Here is a 21,569-nt window from a genome sequence, read left to right as displayed (position 1 = left end):
TGGCAAATGAATTTGCATTTTCATTCAGACCAACGAAAACACTAAGTGGGCGGGCAATATGCTAATGTTTCATGTTGACATCAACATGAAACGGCTTGGGATTCATTTTAAAAATGACTCGTTTCAATGATTCAGAGTCGACTCTTTCTTTTGAGAGACAACTTTGTACACTGTGCACTTTCAGATTTAAAACTTTGCAGGATGTTTTCATTCACTTCATTCACCTCTGTAACACAGAGCTGTGTTACACACTGCATTAAAGGTAATTTTCAAAAATCCATAATAGGGGTACTTTAAATCCCTGAACTAAAAATGTTACTAAATAAAATAACTGAGACAGCTGTTTAAAAACATAGCTCATCCAAAAATTCTGTCATCATTTACTCACGCTTGTGTGGCTTTCTTTCTTCTGTTGAACACAAATTAATGCTTTTTTTTTTTTCTTTTGAAAGTCAGTGAGGTCCAAAACAGCCCCATTGAGATTCATTATATGAAAAACATATTAACAATAAATGATTTTACTAAATAATATCACTATATACAGTATATTACAAAGACTTGTGTGCTTTGTTGGCCAGAGCTGTGCAGCACCCATGACACACACTGAAGCTGCGCGATACACACTTGGCAGTTCATGGCTCAGGCTTCATTTAGCATGGGAACAAAAACCCTGCAAATTACCCAGAATGTTTTTGTTAATTGGCCACAGAACTTTTTAATTGAAAATTGGCATAAAACTGCTGTGGACTCCTGCAGAGAACTTTACAACCACCGATTAGATCAGACATAACAAATGGCTGTAAAATGCATTTTTAGTCCCATGCAAAAATTACAAGAGATGAGCAAACACATGGGGTAAACTTAAAGACTAAAATGTAAAAATATTTTTTTCCAGATGGCTAATAGCATTTTTTACAGAAAATGCATTAAAAAATTAGCCAATTACCAAACAGAATAGCATTATGAGGTCATGACTATAGTATAAATATTACATTTGGACAGCATACTGTGCAGTATGCAGTATACTCGAATCCATTCCCCCCTGTATCTTCTGCTCTCTATGGCATTTTCAATGCTCTTCACAGAGATCGCTGGTTAGACTCAATGAATAGATCTCATCCCACACTTCATCCTTTCAGTAAAAGTCTACCTGTATTATACATAGCTGAACACTGCTATAATGCGTTCCACTGTAGTTCTGTACCTAAAAGCTAATATAAAAATATGAAGATGCTGGAATTTTACTTTGAACTCCGGAGGACAGAATTCACAAAAATTATTCTAATTTAAGAACTGTCATTTAAACCAAAAACACTGTTACAAATATAAATCCACTGCTAGAGAAAACAAGCATCTATGCAATCAGACTTTTGCAGAATCTTAAAGTTTCTGAGATTGTGACAAATAGTCCTGGCGTGCCTTGCACTAAATTACATCAGATGACCCAAACAAGGTTTCATTAGGCATTACAATGATTAAACCTTGAAATAACTACAGAAAGTCTAGAATCAATATTTGAAGATTGCTTGTCTGAGATGTTTTGGGAAGATACATTCATTTATTGGTTTTTCCGGAAGCTAGTGACCTACTATGCTGCATCAGTATGATGCATGATTTCAATTTAACAGCCACCGAAGCCATGCATTTTCTGTAGGGGAAAAAGCCTTACAGCACAAGCATCCTTTCATGCTCAAAATACCAGTCAAAAGTTTGAGTTACACTGCAAAGTTCCTCCCAGGATGAATTTTTTAACAATCCATATTAAGTAAATCATTCTATTGTTTTCCCACCAATTTCGATTAGTGTCCTGAGGTGTTTCATAATGTTTATACAATGTCATAAATAAGCTTTGAAACATTGAGCAGTGCCTCAAAATGCATGCAACTTAGATTCAAATAAGGGATTTGTGCCAAGCAAAACAGCCAAAAAACAAATTTGCAGACTAGCAACATTCTGTTCCATTTCCAATGAGCAGCAGTAAAGACCAGATACATTTGGTTACAAAACAGGAGGGGGTTAAACAAGCCTACACACTGTGCTAATTATTTCCTGGAGACTTCCCAAACATCCCCAGCTTTAACTGAGCTAATGTGACTGTTAGTCTGGTTTATGTGCTGCTGTACTGACCTACACACTCTGGAGGATAACTGCGTGGATTCAGCTGGACACACTGACAATGTGAAAATTGGATTTCACAGCTGGACACATAAGATTGTATAACAAGACAGATATGCCATAAGAGTTTGAATAAATAAACCATTTGCATTTTATGGCATTTTGCATGAAATAAACCCTGTTGGAGACACATTAACAATGAGCATTTAGCTTGTTTTTTGAAGCATTTGTAATAACCCTGATGATGCAACACAATGGTAAAAACAAAGGTACTCTGGTAATTCTAAAACATGATTTGCTGGATTTCTTTGCTAATGACAGTGTAGATGAGAAGGTTACTGCCGACAGGGGTCCTCATTACTGAAATCATAGAAGCAGAGGGGACTCTGGGTAGAAGTCCAAAGGGGTGAGCACAGACCAACATTAATCTGTTCTTGTCCTTGGCGGTGTGAGTTACAGAATTGAATTTCATGGACTAAGGAGTTTAAGCAAGCGGAGAGAGTTACAGTGATGCTGTGGTATTGAGGAGAGTGTCCGGTGTGCACTCAGAATGGGAGCCAATTGTCCCCAATTTGGTTAAGACAGGGTTAATCAAAATTTAATTTAAAAATACAAAATAAGCATCTTTAATTTTGGGATGATTTTTGAGAGAAAACAATGTCGCATACTACTGTCCAAAATGTTTATTGTTGCATAGTTTATACTGTTTCACATAGTAGGGAGTATACAGTATATAGTATGCAGCCTGTTAATATATATATATATATATATATATATATATATATATATATATATATATATATATATATATATATATATATAATAATCCTTCTCATCGTTGTAAGCAACTCTTTAGTTCTCTCACTGACCACCGCACAAGATTGCAATAAATAGCAAAATGAAGAATTATTATTTTTGAATTCTAACTATTTTTTTTTTAAGTTTATGGAACATTAATGTTTATGGATAAATATTAATTGTTGCTTCAAAAATATTTTTTTTTCTTTTTCTTGACTTTTCTTTTTCTTGAGTTTTAACTGCTTTATTTTGGACATGCACAGATGCACAGATACAAAAGAATATTCTATTCCATACTGTATATATGGAATATTATTTTATATCTGGAATTATTTTATATAAAGGAAAATATTTATATTACCATTCAAAATGGTAAGACTTTTAAATGTTTTTGAAAATCTCTTGTTGATCAAAATAACAGTAATATTGTGAAATGCTATTATTCAAAATAACTTTTATTTATTTACTTTTATTATAATTTAAAATGTAATTTCTGTAAAGTAACAGCTGAATTTCCAGCAGCTATCACTCCCATCTCCTAATGCTATTTGTATCTAATATTTTTGTGGAACTTGTAATACATTTTAGGATTCTTTTAATTAGAAAGTTCAAAATAGCAGCATTTATTTGACAGAAATCCTTTTAAGCAAAATTCAGTTCATACACCAACACATTAATCTGAATTAGGGATGCTACAAGTCAAAGATCCACTGCTATCGTTTTACTTTCTTGGCAGCCGTCTATTCACACCGTCCAAAAAAAAAAAAAAGGAATTAGGACACGAGCTACACCTGCTATGAAAGAGTCCATTTGAAACTCAGAGATGATGAGAACTGAGATGAGTTCAATTCCCACAGTGCAATTCTTCATCCTCCAGTTCCTCCTGCATGTCTGGGCATTTTGCAGGTGCTTCACTTCCAGCGGTGTATTCCAGCGTGAGAACGGAGGAGTGATGCTTGGCATAGCCATAGTGGTGTGCTGCCTCCTGTAAACAGGCTTATTTATTCCTGAAATGAGCTACAGCTTTAACTCACAGTGGGACACTTTTCTTGTTTCCTTGATAAATGTCTCTACTCTTTCATTTAATGGAGATGAGCGAGGAGATGAGAGAATTGGATTTCTCCTTGCCATCCTTCCGATGGAGAGATGTGAGGCTATGCAACACTCCCTGCCTCCCTGTTTCCTTCACTGCTCTCTTTAAGACAAAACAACGGTTGCTCCTTATCTATAAAACACGGTCATTATTTAAACATCACAGTTTAACACATCTCACTAGCTATCTGCTGTATACAAAGCACACACATTAACCGCTTATCATTGAGAAAAGATTAAGAAATGTGACGAAATGTGTTTGTGAGCATCTCCTCAAGAAAGCTGAGCATAAACAGCAGTGAATCCAGCATCAGTGAGGCCTAATCCTCTTTACTTTTGGTTCTCTGGTTAGCCAATGGGATGCTTATTGCTTTTAATGACTTGCTTTATCAAGCGTGGCTTAGTCATTAAAGACATGAAAGAAAGTCAGCCAGAAAAATTAGACTTGTGCCGAATAAATTCATGCTGCATTTCACTTCTGAAGAGTCTGTTCAGGGAATGAGTCGAAGAGCCACACTATTTGCCATATAAAGTGCCATCACATGAACAAAAAAGACTGTACTATTAGAATAGCATGTATTTCCGTATGTATGTCACTGTATGGGATTTTCAAACTTTGTACGAGCCAAAATAAGCAATAAAAATATTATTTCAACAGCCTTTAGAAAGCAAAAATTCCAGTTTTGTCTGCTTTTATCTTAGCAGTGTTGCTAATCCCTAGTTTGACATCCCCAGGAAAGTTACATGATTATGGTAAATAACAAATTGTAATAATTGTAAATAAGCTCCTAAAGTTAACCTCCAATTTGTTTTAAATGCCCAAAGGTAACATTTTTAAAGAATGTATCCGTTTGTTTCAGAAATTTAACATTACAACATAACACTATATAACACATACATGTATTACTGTTGATGTGCACAAGTACTGAGGTTAATTCATTTTAGAATTTTGACATTTTTGCCTGCATTAATGATAATGACAGTGCAAAAAAAACAGCCTTTGAAGTATTTTTGTCGATCAGCGAGTCTTAGACAAGAAACACCCATATAATCAGATAACAGCCTGCTCTTATGAACTCATGAACTTCATCAAAATTTCTAAAGAATTTCTCAACTTCAGAATATTATTCAAAACTTCTTAGAATTTATCTTATGAAATTTCTTTTCTTTTTGTGAATCCAGCCCCAGTGATGTTGTCCAAGTACTTCTCAGAGAAAGATAATAGTGTAATAAGGGTGAACTTATCTAATCGTTTTATATAAGAACACATCTTTTTGCAAGAAAAAGTGAAAGATTATAGCGTTACATAAAGGTTGGAACAAAGAAAAATGTTGGATCCACTGTGAACATACTGATATAGAGGAACTTCCTCTTTTCAAGAGAATAGGCAGAAATCCCACTGTGCAGCCACTCTTGCTAACGGTTTTCTGAATAAAAGTCTTCCATGTAGGAAACCGAGGCGCAGCATGTGTGGACCTTATGCATTGGAACTGTCTGAATCACCTTTATTACAGCTCACCTTGTCCTCCACTCCCAACCGCTTTCATTTCTCATTTTCAACTGCAAGTTTGGTCAGTCAAGACTTCCGTTTCACCTCTAACTCTCAGAGGCCGAGTGAAAGAGAACTGGGGTGCATATTGTATGAATATGGAGATTAAAATAACACCCTGACTGAGAGGATAGCTTTACAATGTATCTTCCTCCTGTCTGTTCATAAGCCATTATTAAAACTTAATTCACCCAGCATGTACTTTTAATCTGTTGGCACTTTATGCGGCGTGAGGGTTCAGTCATATCCAATGGAACACGTCATGGTTGTTATGATTTATAGGTAACATTGAGTTTACTTCCTTTTTATCTGTAAAATATTGTTGGACTTTGTACTTTATCTTTCATAAATGAAACTTGAATCTGTGATGAATTTTGAAGACAAACATTAGAGAAGATATTGGAAACTCCTCCCTGCAGAGCAGCACTCTGGGGTTTTGCTTTGTGCTTCAGTATTCTGACTCTCCTTGCGAGGAGAAAGCACCGTTCTCTCATTGAGATTCTAGGTGTGTGCTCGTCTGTCTCTCGCTCTCACTGCAGGGAGGGGAGTGCTTATTTCCTGGACTAACAGTACCCCAAACCTCCTCCAAGGCCAGACCACCAGACCAGCCTCCTCTCCAAATCACCACGGCAACACTCTTTTGTTGGAGAGCACCGCCAGCATTCATAGCCCTGAATAATGGCTAACTGGTGGGCATCATGGTGGTGGGTCAAAACAAGGTCCAAATGCATTTCAACAGTGTGCAGTGTGAGAAAGACATTGCTTGATATTCTAGAAGGAATAGATCGCTAAACAATATTTTTCATCCTCATGTTGTTCCAAAACTGTATGTATTTTTCTAGAGTCTAACAGGTCATATAGAGTGAAAAATAGATCATGAATCATATGGACTACTTACATGGTTCCTCTTTTGTGTTCCAGAGAAAACAATAACATATGCGTTGTGGTACTCTGGTGAATGCGCATCTAATACTGACACATAAGAGAAGAAATTGTTGAATAAAGTCAATATAAAGACATTATATTCTCATAGCTTAATAAAATTAAGGTTGTACCACTGATGTCACATGCACTATTTTAACAATGTGCTTACTATCTTTCTAAGCCTTGAACGTGTCAGTTGTGTTGCTGTCTATGAAGGGTCAGAAAGCTCTAGGATTTCATCAAAAATAGCTTAGTTTGTGTTTCAAAGACGAATTAAGGTCTTACAGGTTTGGAATGACATGAGGGTGAGTAATTAATGACAGAATTGTAATTTTTGAGTTAACGATCCCTTTAAGTTAAATTAACAGTTTAATAGCTCAGAGTTAGAAAATAACAAGGATTTCAATATTCTGTTATTATGAATAAATGGCAAAAAATCTTCAAAAGGAGAACATGCATCAACAGAAGAATGATTAAAAAAATAGTTCATAATTATGAACATAACGGGATTTCAGTCTTCTTCTATTATTCTAAATAAAAATAAAAACATAATAATGCACGCATGAACAGGGAGAACATGTTTAAGGAAAATTCAGGCGGAAATGGGTTAGCGTGTTATAGTTATAATTAAGCCCCCCAAGGGTAATGTGTTAATGAAACAGCTGTGTGAATGGGTTCAGCTAAACCACACTCACTTCCATGCCCTCTCTCTCTCGCTCCATCTGTATCTGTCCTCCCTGAAAGCCCACAAGCAAATCACCTGCTAATAATTGTCCTTACCCATGCCTGCTGGTGCTGGCAGCAATAACTGTTTAAATGTTCACACCAAGAAGTCACACCAACTGGATGAAAATACAGACAACTGTATTAAAGCATACTTAAACTGTTGAAGAAATTAATTTAAAAAACTAACCTAAATAAACAAATTAATAATGATAATGATGTTCAAGAATTTAAAAAGAAATGTACTTAAAAGCAATTCTCTGATCTGAGACGAAAGTAAGAGAGATCCTGAGAAAGAAAATCAGATACTACTCAGATTAAATGTAAGCGTGGAGACACATCCAGGCAGAAGGCTCATTACATGACAGACCCAGGCAGCTCATTCAGCCTTCAATCTTTTACATTTTCTTCCAAATGATATAGCTAAGATAACTGCATCACCAATAAAACACAGAAAACCACATAACTCTTTCTATGGTGATTAAGTGATCTGCTGCTGCCTTACACACCTGTATGTACTCTCTATTCTTTCTGCTTTACATTTGAAACTAGAAAAACTTCATTTCATGGTAATGTTTTATTTAAGAGTTAAAGGGATAGCTCGCCTAAATAACATTTACTCACCCTCCTGTTGTTCCAAACCTGTATGACTTTTTTTCTTCTGTGGATGTCATTCCAAAATGTATGTTTTTCCCCCCACACAATGAGTGCGTTTACATGCACGTTCTTAAAGCCGATTATGCTTAATAAGCCAAAAACGCACTAGGTCATGTAAACACGGTAACCCGTTTTCTTTTATCGGAGTAAGCTCATAAACGGTGTAAGCATAAACCGGTCGCAACAGGTAGTTTTTTGCCTTTTACTCCGATTTTGCACGGCATGTAAACGCAATAACCCGTTTTCTGTCAGCTTATTGAAGTGCCCATGTGTGATACGTGACAGGAACGCATCATTAGTGCAGATTTAAGCACATCTAGACCGAGCAAACTTCTTGCAGTAAAGAAAGAAGGAAATATATCACAAAAGCAGACTTTTTCATGACTCAGCAAATGATAAAAATGTGTTCTCATCTCACGCAGCAGAAGTAGAAGTGGTTCAGTCACAATGCTGCGTTTATAACTACATGAGAGGATAATAGCTGATATGAGCTGTACGTTTCCCAACATGTTGCAAGCTTAATTTAACATCACAACTGACAAATGTATGTAATACTCAGAGTCAGATACACAAATTATTATATTTTGACTTCACTACAGGGAAATAACCTGATTTATTAATGAAGTCATGTAAATGCAGCTTACTTGAGTTGTCAGATTACTGATGTGCATGTAAACGGGGAAAACTGGTTTTTTAATAAGCTGATATTTGTGAGTTATCAGCTTACTGGTGTGCATGTAAGCCAGTGGGGTCCAAAGTTGTTTAGACCCTTCTGAGTTTGAAAATATCATCTTTTGTGTTCAGCCGAAGAAACAAAGTCATACAGGTTTGGAGCGACATGAGGATCAGAAAATGATGACAGCATTTTCGTTTTTGGGTGAACCTTTTATGTCAGCAGGAGCTGCGGTGCAGAGCACATAACAGCTGTTTACATGGCAAACACTTAACACTGTGTCAGGTTCACACAGGAGGGAAAAAATTATGCAAAACTGAAGTATGCATTTGAATATAAAGATGTGTCATATACAATATAGAACCATATCAAATTGTCTATCCAATTATTCCACATACTGTAGAGAGACTCCGGGTAAACATGTTTACACGGTTGTAATTTCCAACATACAAGTGAATTCTTTCTGTTTCCATTTTAACAGCTCCCTATTTCTAGCATACAAGTGAAAACTTGCCCACACAATCCAGACTTTTAGCACGTGGTGTGATGAGTGGATCATAATCCACCAACCACCCAGAACCCCTTAAAGCTACACAGAATCATTCTAAAAACAGCCTAGCAACAACTTACAACATCCACAAGGCAAGAAGTTTTGACAGTAGTGATTCAGCTCACACAAACACAAAGACACACATTCTCTTCCCCTAAAACACAGACAAGCAGCACATCTCACAGATAGTATGGGAAACATTGGATATTGAGTTCTCTCTTTGAACACCTGCTGAGGGTCTGGCTTATTCACTCACCAGTAAAACTGACCAGCGGGCAACAATACCGGCCGGTCCAGAGCTGTCCACACTACCTTTGAGCACAACACAGGGGGAAGCCACAGATGGCCTCCAATATGACGTGAATAGAGAATCTGAGAACAAATGAAAAGAGGAAAAGAGTGGAAGGACATCTTGGCAGGGAATGATAGTGCTTCTTGAGTATGTATGTGAGTGATCAGTCAGTGAGTCAGTGAGTGAACTGGGACGTTTCACTGTTTGTGTCACTCTGCTTGCCTGTATTCACAGCATTACAGAGTATGTGAGTTTTGCTTGGAGCGAAGAGCATATTATTTGAAAGTCTTTGGGGTTATTTTTATTAGAAGAGAAAAAAAGCAATAGTCTGAAACAAAAAATACTGATATTAACTTCTTGTTCATTTAACTGTTGTATTAAATACAGACAAAATATATTGTAATATGTATTATAATTTCATAATAAATGTACATTATATACTGTACTATACATTCACAAATCTATATTTTTATAATCTGTATTTCTAATTATGCACTGCATTGTGTTGTTTCTCAGGGTTAAACAAAATGTCCATAAACTTAACGTTTAACATTATTACATACACACAGGTATAAATAAATAAAAATATAATAAATCTAAACTAATAAATAACAGTGTTATAATGCATATTATGTATTATAATTATTACAAATACATTATTAAAAATATATACATATGTGTTATTCTTGCTTCAAGTGAGAGCAAGAAATTTTTAACATTTTTAATTTATAAAATTACATAAATATATACATATGCACATAATGACTAATATATATATATATATATATATATATATACACTATACATATATAATTATAAACATACATACACAAATATATTCTTCTTCACTCGCAACACATTCAAACCAGCACACAAGACAAAGCCGCCATTGCAGTAGACGGCTTGCCTCCTGTCAGCCATCTGGGCTGTGGCAGCTGGGAGCAGACCCTTCAGTGCCTCCAGAGAGAAAAGGAAAGAGACGAGGTTGACAACAAGAAGAGGGAGAAGTGGAAGGAGCCAGAGAGGGGGAGGGAAGCGGAAACGCAAACATAGAGCTAGTGTGTGAAGCAGCAAATCAAGACCACCGAGTTTACCTTCCAAACAGCCACGGGCACTCTGATCCATCTTATTTGCTTGTCCCTAATATTCCTTATTTGCTGCGTTTATGCAATCAAAACACAAGCGAAAGCACAAAATTAAGCATATATCACCATTAGCAGCAGCTTTATGACATGAACCCCATTTTGGATGCAACAATCTATATTTAGTCTTTATGAATCTTTCGTTTATGAGCCCCTAACATTAGTTTTAGCATTAGTACAGCACTGGGATACAGAACACAATAAGACTGCAATAAAACTAGCTGTCTGAGAGAATAAGTAGATGCACTGAAATAATGAGAAGCAGAACTTGCTGAGGGAAACCATCCAGCTTTACTTGCTATTACAGGTTAATTTGGACTGCTTTGCCTGGGAGAATCAATCAATCCCACCCAATAATATTCCCATGGTGTACTCCACATGCCCTCATATAAATGATTGCCATGACCTTTGCTAGACATATAATGTATGAGTCATAAAGGCACCTGTGCTTGCTGCTGAATACAGATTTCTAAATCAGGGTAACATTACAGCGCACCCTCATTATGGCAGCATCTCTAATACATCAGCAGTATTCGATTCTTTGATGAATATACTTATCGAGCAGTAACAAATTGCCCAAAATGTACATTTTATAACACAAACAGCCTATTGCATTCTTACTGACCAGCAGCCACCACAGCACGGGTAATGACCAATAATTCTTCATTATAAATTGATTTTAAAAAATAGAGAGCATACCAACAACAACAACATCACCTTTTGTGGAACTGCCTTCAGATAAAACACATCCATGCTAGATTTGTAACAGTTTTCTGCTTTTTTTTCCAGTAACAACAAATGAACTTTTCATTTGCCGAAAGGAAGTTGATTAAAAGTCGATAGGGTTGGGTGAATCGGTCGACGCTCAGGGTGATGAGGTGGTTGATAAATAAAGTCTGAGGAAGAAATGGTCAATACCGGGAAGGTTAAGCCCCGAGATAATGCAGCGCTGAGGCAGAGAAACATGGCAAAGCTCCACCCACTGACAGCTCCAGCTCATTAAATATTCATGAGGCTGCAAATGACACAAAGACACTACGCTCATCGACCGGGGTGCACTGGGAGCACAGAGTGTGTAGGCAGATTTTTGCACACATCTTCCAAGTTATTTCTAGGAGAGCTACGCATATGAGGATTGAGTAGAGATAAGCAAAGTCATTCTGTTTTTAGTTGAGCTTATTTGTTAATATTAACAAAAACTCGAATCCCTGTGATACTAAAATAAAACTGCCAGGACACTGTAAGCCTATGGCCACAGTTCGTTTTTAAAATGCTTAACTTAAATGTGTGATACACAGTAAATAATGCTCATAAACGGCTGTCAAGACAGTATTCTCATTTAAAACATGCAGGAGCTTGGACCCAGATACAGTTTTACTTGCATCATGACTTAACAACTGAATTACTGTATATCATATTTATCCTGCACTACAATGCAGATGTTTCTTCAGCACTCATTTATTATTACCATACAGTAATGTGCCATGCGGCTGTATGAAAGTGAGGTTAAATCCCTGTTCTGTTCTCAGAGGTTGTGGAGGTCTAACCAGCCCCGGGGGGACCCTGCAGGACAGAAAAAGAGAGAAAGGATACAAAAAAGAGGGCCAAAATCACCCGGTGCATCAAAACGCTACCATCGGCACACTCTCCTTATCCATCACCCAGCGGAAGAGCGAGTCCCAAAGCACAGAGGAACAGAGTGTTCCTCTTCATATTTCTCACCACTGGGACACCACAGCAACATAAGTCAATTCAAAAATAAACACTATAGCCAAAAAAAAGAGTTCAGAAACTGAGGGTATGTTGAAGAACTGAGGGTGTGAGAGCACACATAAACATGCAATACACAGTTTGACAGGCCTTGTGCGCGCTGTACGAATAATGCATGATTCAGAGCTATTTTAAGACGGTGTTTTCAGCACACTCTGTGTTGCATGCTACCTTCTGCCCACATTATCTGTAAGGATAAGAGAATTCAGTGTAGTTTGGCTTAAAAAATTAATTGAACTACATTTGAGCTCTTGTACAATCAGAACTTTTACTCTTAAACTGCATATGAAGGTCAAAAAATAAGCCATCTTCAATGTGTTTGAAATTCCTTAGAATTGAATAAAATACATGTCAGACATGTTTTAGAAAAGCACTTTTCCTCCAAAAATAAGCGGTTTTATAACTAAACTGCCTTTAGTTATCTTTTCTGTCTTTTTCTTTTTTGACCGATATATGCATGGTTTTGTCAGATATCCTAAGAATGAGCTTCATGTCTTTTAAATTAAATGACTTTATTCAAGTTATTTCATATGACAGAATCAATCTGGCTACATTAGGTTATAGCACTGAAAGTAATTTTAAGGTTCATATCAGGTACACATTTTCACATGTAACAGTGTGAGGAGATATCATATCTGCAATGGATGATGGGTCAGATTGTCAGCGCTATGCTTCCAGGTTGCCTCTCAACACTTATTTCGGACTGAGCTCTGGCAGGTTCAAGACGAAAAGAGCACATATTTTCAGATTGTGTCTGCTTTCTGTATAATTGATTATTTTAAAGTGCAGAATGCCTTAGGGTTGAAAAGCAGATCAGACTAGTCTTTGGGGAAAAGGAGGTTAGAGCCAAATAAATAGGGCGACCATGAATCTTCAGTCATCAAATGGTGTAACAGTGTCTTACTGCTTACAAAAAAAACAATAAGACATGCTACAAGGTGCTTTCTAACATAGAGTGTGATCTGCATGGACAGAGACTGTTGTAAAACGGGTTCTCGTAGAAGAAGCAGTGTTCTCTTATCTACTTAAGCAGGCTGTTTCACCCATCATCCTTTAGGTTTTGGATTACCATGACAGGCTGACATCACAAAGTGCTTCAGCAGCTTTCTGTCTGGGTTTTGAAACTAAAGCTGTAATAGGATACTGAGAGCAGTCTTCAAAACTGCTCCATGAAGACTCACTGTCCTCCAAAGTTTAGTTCCCTTCCATCCTGATTCAACACACCTTTGTGTAATTTATAAGTGACTCTGAAGATTTTGATTGCAGAACAATGGGTCTACAGAGCTGTATCTGAAAACTCAGTCAGCTGATTTGTTTTATTAATTTATTAAATACTTTTCATGTAATTTGAAAAAAAAATACCTACAACTTGCACTGTAGAGTACTCAAATTAACTTGTTAACCCAAGGTTTAATTATGTTTCACAATTTGTAATAAGAACCTATCTTTATTAAAAAAGATAAAAGTGATAGTGAAAATTATTAATTATCTAACATTATCAATAATAACCAGAAAAAAAATACCATCAGCTTAATATCAAATTAATATTTTAATAATTTTCAATAGTTCAGTGAGAATATAAAAGGCAATAATTTAATCAACATGTTATACTTTAGGAAGGAATAATCATATTTTGGGAGGATTTGGCATCAACAAGTTTGATAAAGGGGGAAAAATTACATTGTGTAGCAAAAAATGTAATTATTGTTTTGTTTGCTCAAGTACACTCGATGGACTGGATACATTTGGAGCAACATTTATGTTCTGAATGAAACCAAACGGCCTTAATGACTAACAAAATTATATTAAAAAAAAATGACAGTCTGCCAGAACACATACTGTATATACTTGTAAACACACACCTGCATATAAATTGCACTTGGAGAGAGAGATTTTAAGGTATTCTGCATCTGTCTCCAAAGCGGAAATGACTGTTATGACAAAATTGCACTTGATCACAACACGAACAGCATCTAAATCCAGCACACGGAGAGATCATCTGGTTAGTTCAAGCGTAGCAACACCGAAACGTTCAGCATCTAAGGATGCTGTTTTAAGGTACATTATCTTTAACTATAACAAAAAGACAAATCAAGAAGGCAGCTGAGGGTATGTATCTCTTTAAGGCAGCAGTGATAAGCCATCCTACAGCCTGAGAATTGATTCTGTATGCATCTGAAAGCATGTGTGATGGCAAAGCAACAGAAACTTGCTGTTCTCTGACTGCTCAGCACCAAATGCAATGGATTAAGGGCCTATCATCACTGCGGGGAGCATATCATCAGTTTACACTGAGGCTTTTCATGGCTCCTGTTCATTAAATAGCCAGATCTGCTTTTTTTTACATCCTTTCTGAGCCTTTTAAAGACTTTTTATGAGAACTCATATCATCACTGGTCTAAGCATACACACACACACACAAAAAAAGTCAAACCCATCGTTTTAAACAGCATGCAGGTTGGTGTTGGTTGGGGTCCAACATGGCTGCTGCCCTCCTGGGTGCTCTGTCAGTTTAATGCTGATGGATTGAAACTATCTGAAGAAGATTATGAGCCTGGGTTTAGATCTGAGGGTGAATCACAACACTGTCTCACTCTTTCACTGCATTCGGCAGGACGGCTAACTGCCATAAGCGAAGCGAGCGCAGTTGGAATTGAATCCCTTCTCTCTGCATCCGCTAATCCTCTTTTGCACTTGATCAATCATGAGCTTGCCCAAACCCAATCACACAACACACTGCAAAGAAACTGAAAAGAGAGAGGAAAAATGTGTCTGTCCAAGCAAAATCCCCCTTGAGGATGTTTCAGTCACAACCAGTTTGCACTGGTTATAATAGGACATGTTGAACAGATGTTTCATAAGGATAGGAAGATGTTTTCATTTCATTTATTAGGTTAATATAATGTAATCTAATAACAACAGCAGCACATTCAGGTGTAATGTTTACTCACACCAGCAAGAGTTAGAGGATCTAAAAGCAGTTTTATTATTTACAAAGGATCATTTAAGCATTGTCTAACCAAACACGCAGCCTAAATAGGAAAAGACCTGACAAAGGACAAGGAAAACATGAAGGACAAAGACACAAGTGTTAATGCGATAACAAGAAGCAATGACTGAAGACAATAGATCAACAGAACCAATTGGTGCATTCAGTCATACTGGAAGGACTGTATTTACGATATGAGCACACATCACCTGAAGCCACAATTTCCAGTGGGAAAATCAATACTTTCTTTAAACTCAGACTGACCTTAGCTACTGTTACCATCCACCATTTTCTCAGACTTCTATTGGAAAAGCAATGCAGGATCTGTGTGTTTGGACAAATTTAAAATGCAATTTTATGGAAATTATCAAAAATGTACTAAAACATTGTTGCTGAGTCACTGGTGACTCAAGGTATCCAGAGAAAAAGATATCAACAGTATTTTTCTTTTCAAAGTCTTTAAATAAATGTATTAAAAGTCAAAGTCGCCACAGTTTTCCATCAAGTTACTGTATAATTTAACATTTCTTTAAAAAATGGCGAAAAATGGTGCATAAAATGCTATGCAATATCTACATTTATTCCAGCCCACATAAGAATGATATCTAGTCATATTTGACCACTTTATGAGATTTTTCAGAAAATCACACAGCTCACAGAAATTTCCAGTTCATTCCAATGGGATATACTGTGAAGCTTGTCTGTCCTACAACAGTAACCAAGGTGGTGAAGAATAGCAATAAAGCTTGCCAGAAAATCCTAAACAACATTTCCTCCTCCATTCTCTGTGGGAGCTTGAGAATGATAAAATACACAGAGCACATCATTTCCTCTTCATTCTTTTGCATTAGTGCTAAAAAAGCTTCTTGTCTTTGCCTCTAAGTGAAAAAGCGAGAGACAAACATGAAATTGTCCAGCAAGCCAATTTTATTCCAACCAAAATCAGTTGAACGCACATCATCATGTCATTATTATGATTTCCAAACACATAACTTCCCAGGAGAGTGCAGCACATCACTAAACAAGACACACCTGAGAACCACAACCTAGTCAAGAAAATGGAAACAGAACTTCAATACACAAAACCACTTCATTAGACATTTTCCCTTCCCAAACTGAAGGCTAAAACACTAATCTAACACTGAAGCCGTGTTACAGTATTGTCAGTTTTTCAATGAAAGTCTTTGGAGGAGGGTAGTCTGCATGCCTCCATTTCCAATTTCCATCCATCAAAAAAAAATATGCTAGAAAGGGCACGAGGCAGCACAGCAGGAAACACCAGCACATTTTGCATTTTTGTCTCCATCTGTATGCAAATGCTTCCATTATTGCTTGATTTGTAAGACCAAGGGCAGCAACACATTTCATCAAATGCTACATTTCCCCACCTACTGATGTTGTGCTCTGAATAAAGCACAAGGCCAGAGAAACACAGCGGAGAGCAACAGAATCAGTGTTCTGCTAATTTACAATCAACGAGAACCAATAACATTTCAAGGTACATTCAAAGTCATGAGGACATGCAGTTTAAGAGAAATAAAGAAACGTACTTTGATTTTGGCCTGTGATGTGCCCCATGTGAGAAGTGACAGGCACATAAAAAATGTGCAGCAATAATACATCTAAAAATATCAGCAAATCATCCGAGTGCACACCAGTGTTTCTGTGATATCCAACTCCAAAAATGACTCTTATGAGATGGCTCATTTTAATGAGTCAGTCTAAAAGATTCACAAAGCAGTCGCAAATGGTTTGAATCAAAGTGCTGCAATTCACAATCAACTCCCTTACTGATTAATTTTTCAGTTAAAATCCTATATTAAAATTAACCAGGAAATTCACTTTTGTGAGACTTCAGTAGCATGACATGTTGGAACCATAATCAACACGCTTTTCTGTTTTTGCTCTAAACGGGCTTACATCATTTTACAAAACTAGATCAATACTTACATGGCACAAATACAATCAGAATCAGTAATGTGACAACAACAATTCTGAATATGTTTATACTAAATGCATCAATGAATAATATCATAGTCTGTACTAAAATTTCCCTTAACTACAACAATATATAAATAAATTGGTGACTTAATCAACAAAAAATAAATAAAAAATGCACGTCTCTGCGACCCTCCCCCTCCCATCCAACAAGACTGTGATTTTTCTATGCTCAGAAATCAAGATAGAGCCTTCAAGATTAGGAAGAAAAGTCAGTTGATACCCGTGTTGATAGACAACAGAAGATTGCTTTCACAAAGAGCCTCCTCGGTCTGACCCCGCCCTACACTGCCTCCATTAAACCGCTACAGGTCTCCATCCCTGACCTTTTCATGCACTGTTCAAACAGTCCTTTCAAAAATACAACAATGCTAAAAGAACATATTTTCCCTGCACATATCCTTATGAAATATTTGAGTAAGTAATGATGATGAATACATACTGAAGAGCGAGGTGTTTGGGCAGCCGTGCCGTTCTGTGATCCTTCCTCTAACTCATCACATCTTCAAAGACATTTCCCATGATACTGCACTCCTCCACCAGCCCCACCACTAACACAGAGCCTCTGAGCATAGATTAGCATGTGCCGCCCTTCCCCCACAGCTCTTATTGCATCCACACACCTTATCATATGGCACAAGGCCAGGCATGTCACTTTTAAATGACACTTTTGTCATGAATACAGAAAGCTGTTAAAAACAGACAACAGTGTTACCCATGGTTGTACATTATTCAGAAATGAACTGAGGATATTTTTTTAAGTACCAATTCAGCAGCTCAGTTTGAATTGAGGTTGCAAACTGAATGCAGAATTGCAATTGAAATTTATGGAAGTAGAACTAAATTGCACTGAAATCCAAAGTAATTCATATAATTTCAACAAGTGTAATTTATAACCAGGAAAGTGAGGACTGTTAAGATGAACTCTGAATGAATGCTTGACAAAGTCTTGTATGAAGTTTGACAGACAGATAAAAAGTGGTTTTAAATGTCACATATAGAAAGTTGCATTCGATTTATACTGCTATTCAACTATTGATTTATTTATTTATTTTGAATGACATTGAAACAAGGAAACATTAAATGTGTCAAAAGTGACCGTATCAAAAGTATGGTAAATAAAATAAATGCTGTTCTTTTAAACTTTCAAGTCACCAAAGAAGCAGCTCAACTGTTCTCAACATTAATAATAAAAAGAACTGTTTCTTGAGCACCAAATCAGCATACTAGAATTATTTCTGAAAGAAAGGCTGAAGACTTGAGTAATGCCTGCTGAAAATTCAGCTTTATCATCACATGAAAAAAATCACATTTTAAAATGAAAAAAATTTCACAATATCAATGTTTTTACTGGCTTTTTGATCAAATAAATGCAGCTGTGGTGAGCACGCGAGACAATAAAAAAAAACCTACCCCAAACTTTTGATGGTATGCGCATACGTATATAATTTAATGCAATATGTGATATTCTATAGGCAACACAGTTTGAGAATATATGAAGACAACTCAAACCAAATCTGCACAATATTTTGTATTAAGCACTGCACATTTCCACAGACATTCATAACATTTTATTATGCTGAAAACCATTACTATCAGTGCAGGAAAAGCTAAAAAAAAAAGCCTAGGCCTGAATATGACGCACAAAACAAGGGAGACATCCATCTGGTGTGACTGCTGTTTGTGCAGAGAGCATTCTCATTTTAAGAGACACTTACCGATTGTTGTGGGGTGAAGGAGATCTCTCAGGCACAAAACTAGAAGAGAAAAACAAAGAGATGAATAAGAACATCACGACAGACACAGAATCTGTCCTCACCTGCTAAAGAACGTTTAACATTTTGTTGATGAAATATTTGATTAATATTGTGTCTAATGGGAGAACCTCAACTTCAGTGATCTTATAAAGACAAATGACAACACATACACATACACAATCTACTAGCAGGGTCATCTAGGATTTTTAGTAAAGCCACATCAATGAGTGATAGAAGACCAGTTGTGAGTTTGACTGACACGTCTATGACGTCTAGCGTTTAAAGGGAAACAGGAAGCTAGTTTTCTTCGGCATGTCTCACACTTTGACTCTGTTTGGAGCCGAGAGTTGATTTGCGTGCCATGATTACTGAGCACCAGCTCACAAAGAGGCTGATTCAATCAACAGTGCCACTGCTCTGGCAGAGTCTGAGGAGGGAGGAGGAGAAACAGGGACGTCCCAGCCGAGACAAGTGATGCAGAGCAGTCTCTCTGTCTTTCCTCTCCTCCTGACATTGTCACTTGTTCTCCTGTGGGGGTGCTTCTACACGAGCAGATGTTTGCCATTAGATGAGACTGATAACAACACCACACATGTCCCCCACAGACTTGGGTGACTTTGGCAGTAATTTGTACACCTAATTGTCGAACTGTCCTATAAATTTGTCCATTTCCTAAGGGACATGTGTCTTCCAGACGGGCAGAGACAAACAAAAATCAAATCCGATGTGAAGTGACACGTCACACCCTATTCTCTGCACCTGCCCCGAACACAATGAGGCTATAATCAGCTATAATCGACAGAGAAAGACGACAACATCTTTATTTAACCAGGAGAGAGCTCCCAAGGAAATAAAGGCTTTGAGGCTTATGACTAATGATTAATATGGCATCAACTGTTCAGGGAAATAGGAAAATGAATGACGAGGACGTTGTTTGCACAGTTGCACATCTTTCTGACATCTTGCTGGCAGATGCTGCTCTTTCAAATGCAGTTCAACAGCAACTGGTAAATCCACAGTGATAAGTCGAGTAAGAGGATTCAGCTCTATGGACAGATGGAAAGACTGAGAGGAAGAGAGGAAATATGTGCACTTTTTCACTGTGTTTTCAAGGATTACTTCATCCGAAATGAAAGTTCTGTCATTATTTTCTCACCATCATGTTTTTCAAAACCTGTTCTTTCTTCTGAAGAACACAAAAACAGAAATTTAGCAAATAGTTGATGCTGCTTATTTCTATACCATGAAGGAGATCCCCGCTGTTCAATATATATCAAAATACATATATACTGTATATGTAACGTGAGCTGGCAAAGAACGAAGTGCACAATGAAGGAACAGAGTCAACAGGGTATTTAATCGTGAACCCAGGAGTAAATCCAACATTCAGCAACACAAATCCAAGTCAATAGCGGACAGCCAATTCAGAAACAAAACAGGGCTTAAAGGGCCAAGTACAATACACTGTCATAGTCCAGAAAAGTATGGAAGACATCGTCAGAGTAGTCCATCTGCCATCAGTGGTTCAACTGTAACATTATGAAGCGACGAGAATACTTTTTGTATGCAAAGAAAACAAAAATAAATAATGACAATAATCTCCTCTGTGTCTCCTCTGTGTCTCTTCACATCACCGTAGCGCCAATTTGGAGAATATCCGCTGAACACAAGCAGCGTATGCTCTTCTGTGTCAGCTGCGACACAAGGATATGTTTTCTACTTGTATTAACACTTTGATTTGAATGAAAACAACGCATCCTAGCAGCGCGGCTGACACAGAAGAGCGTACGATTGTTGACAAAGTAACATATTAACAAAAATGCCACTACGGTGATGTGGAAAGACACAGAGCAGACAAATTATTGAATAAAGTCATTATTTTTGACAAAAAAGTATTACAAAAAGTATTTTCATCACTTCATAAAATTCAAATTGAACCACTGATGGCAGATGGACTATTCTGATGATGTCTTTCATACTTTTCTGGACCTTGACAGTGTTATTTACTTGGCAGTCAAAAGGACAGTCACAAGCCTCCCAGTTTTCATCCAAAATATCTTAAATTGTGTTCCGAAGACGAACAAAGCTTTTATGTGTTTGGAACGACATGGGGGTAAGTGATTAATGATTAATGGGTGGAGTAACCCTTTAAATAAGATGAGAAACAGGAGAGAAACAGACCAGGTGCGTGGAACTAATCAACAAACAAAAACCATAGAAACTAATAAGGGAACACAGGTAAACGAGAACACAGAGCTACTGAGCCAAAACAGAATAGAAACGTGCCAATATATATATACAGGGCCGTCTAACGTGGGTGCGAGGCCCTGTGCGAGGTTGACATGCGAGGACCTCTGCAATTTTGTGTGTGGGGGGTTGCTAAAGTAACGAATGCAACTTTAACACGTATCTGATCGATTGTGATGCCGTGCTCACTGACATGCTTGCGCACAAATCACGCACACGCTCATAAGAGTTGTAAGATCTACTGCATAATAATAATAATAAAAACAATAAAGCAATTAAATAAGTAAGAATTC

General features: G+C 37.1%; 1 protein-coding gene across 9 annotated transcripts in view; it reads right to left on the bottom strand.

Moving 5' to 3' along the window:
• Nucleotides 1-21,569, bottom strand: part of apba2b (amyloid beta (A4) precursor protein-binding, family A, member 2b) — a 65,964-nt gene that overhangs the window by 26,242 nt on the left and 18,153 nt on the right. For 7 of the 9 annotated variants that reach the window (XM_042727630.1, XM_019106836.2, XM_019106838.2 and 4 more), the window contains exon 2: nucleotides 18,991-19,029. The exons of 1 other annotated variant lie outside the window; for it this stretch is intronic. The gene's annotated coding sequence lies outside the window, so the exon portion shown is untranslated. Of the gene's footprint in view, nucleotides 1-17,714; nucleotides 17,828-18,990; nucleotides 19,030-21,569 lie in introns of those variants that run through there. One more of the 9 variants, XM_042727631.1, reaches the window with a different exon arrangement.

The sequence above is a fragment of the Cyprinus carpio genome, chromosome B7 (assembly GCF_018340385.1).
Source record: "Cyprinus carpio isolate SPL01 chromosome B7, ASM1834038v1, whole genome shotgun sequence".
NCBI classification, from domain to species: domain Eukaryota; kingdom Metazoa; phylum Chordata; class Actinopteri; order Cypriniformes; family Cyprinidae; genus Cyprinus; species Cyprinus carpio.
The sequence above is the reverse complement of the archived record's forward strand: the minus strand, read 5'-3'. Positions and strand labels throughout refer to the sequence as shown.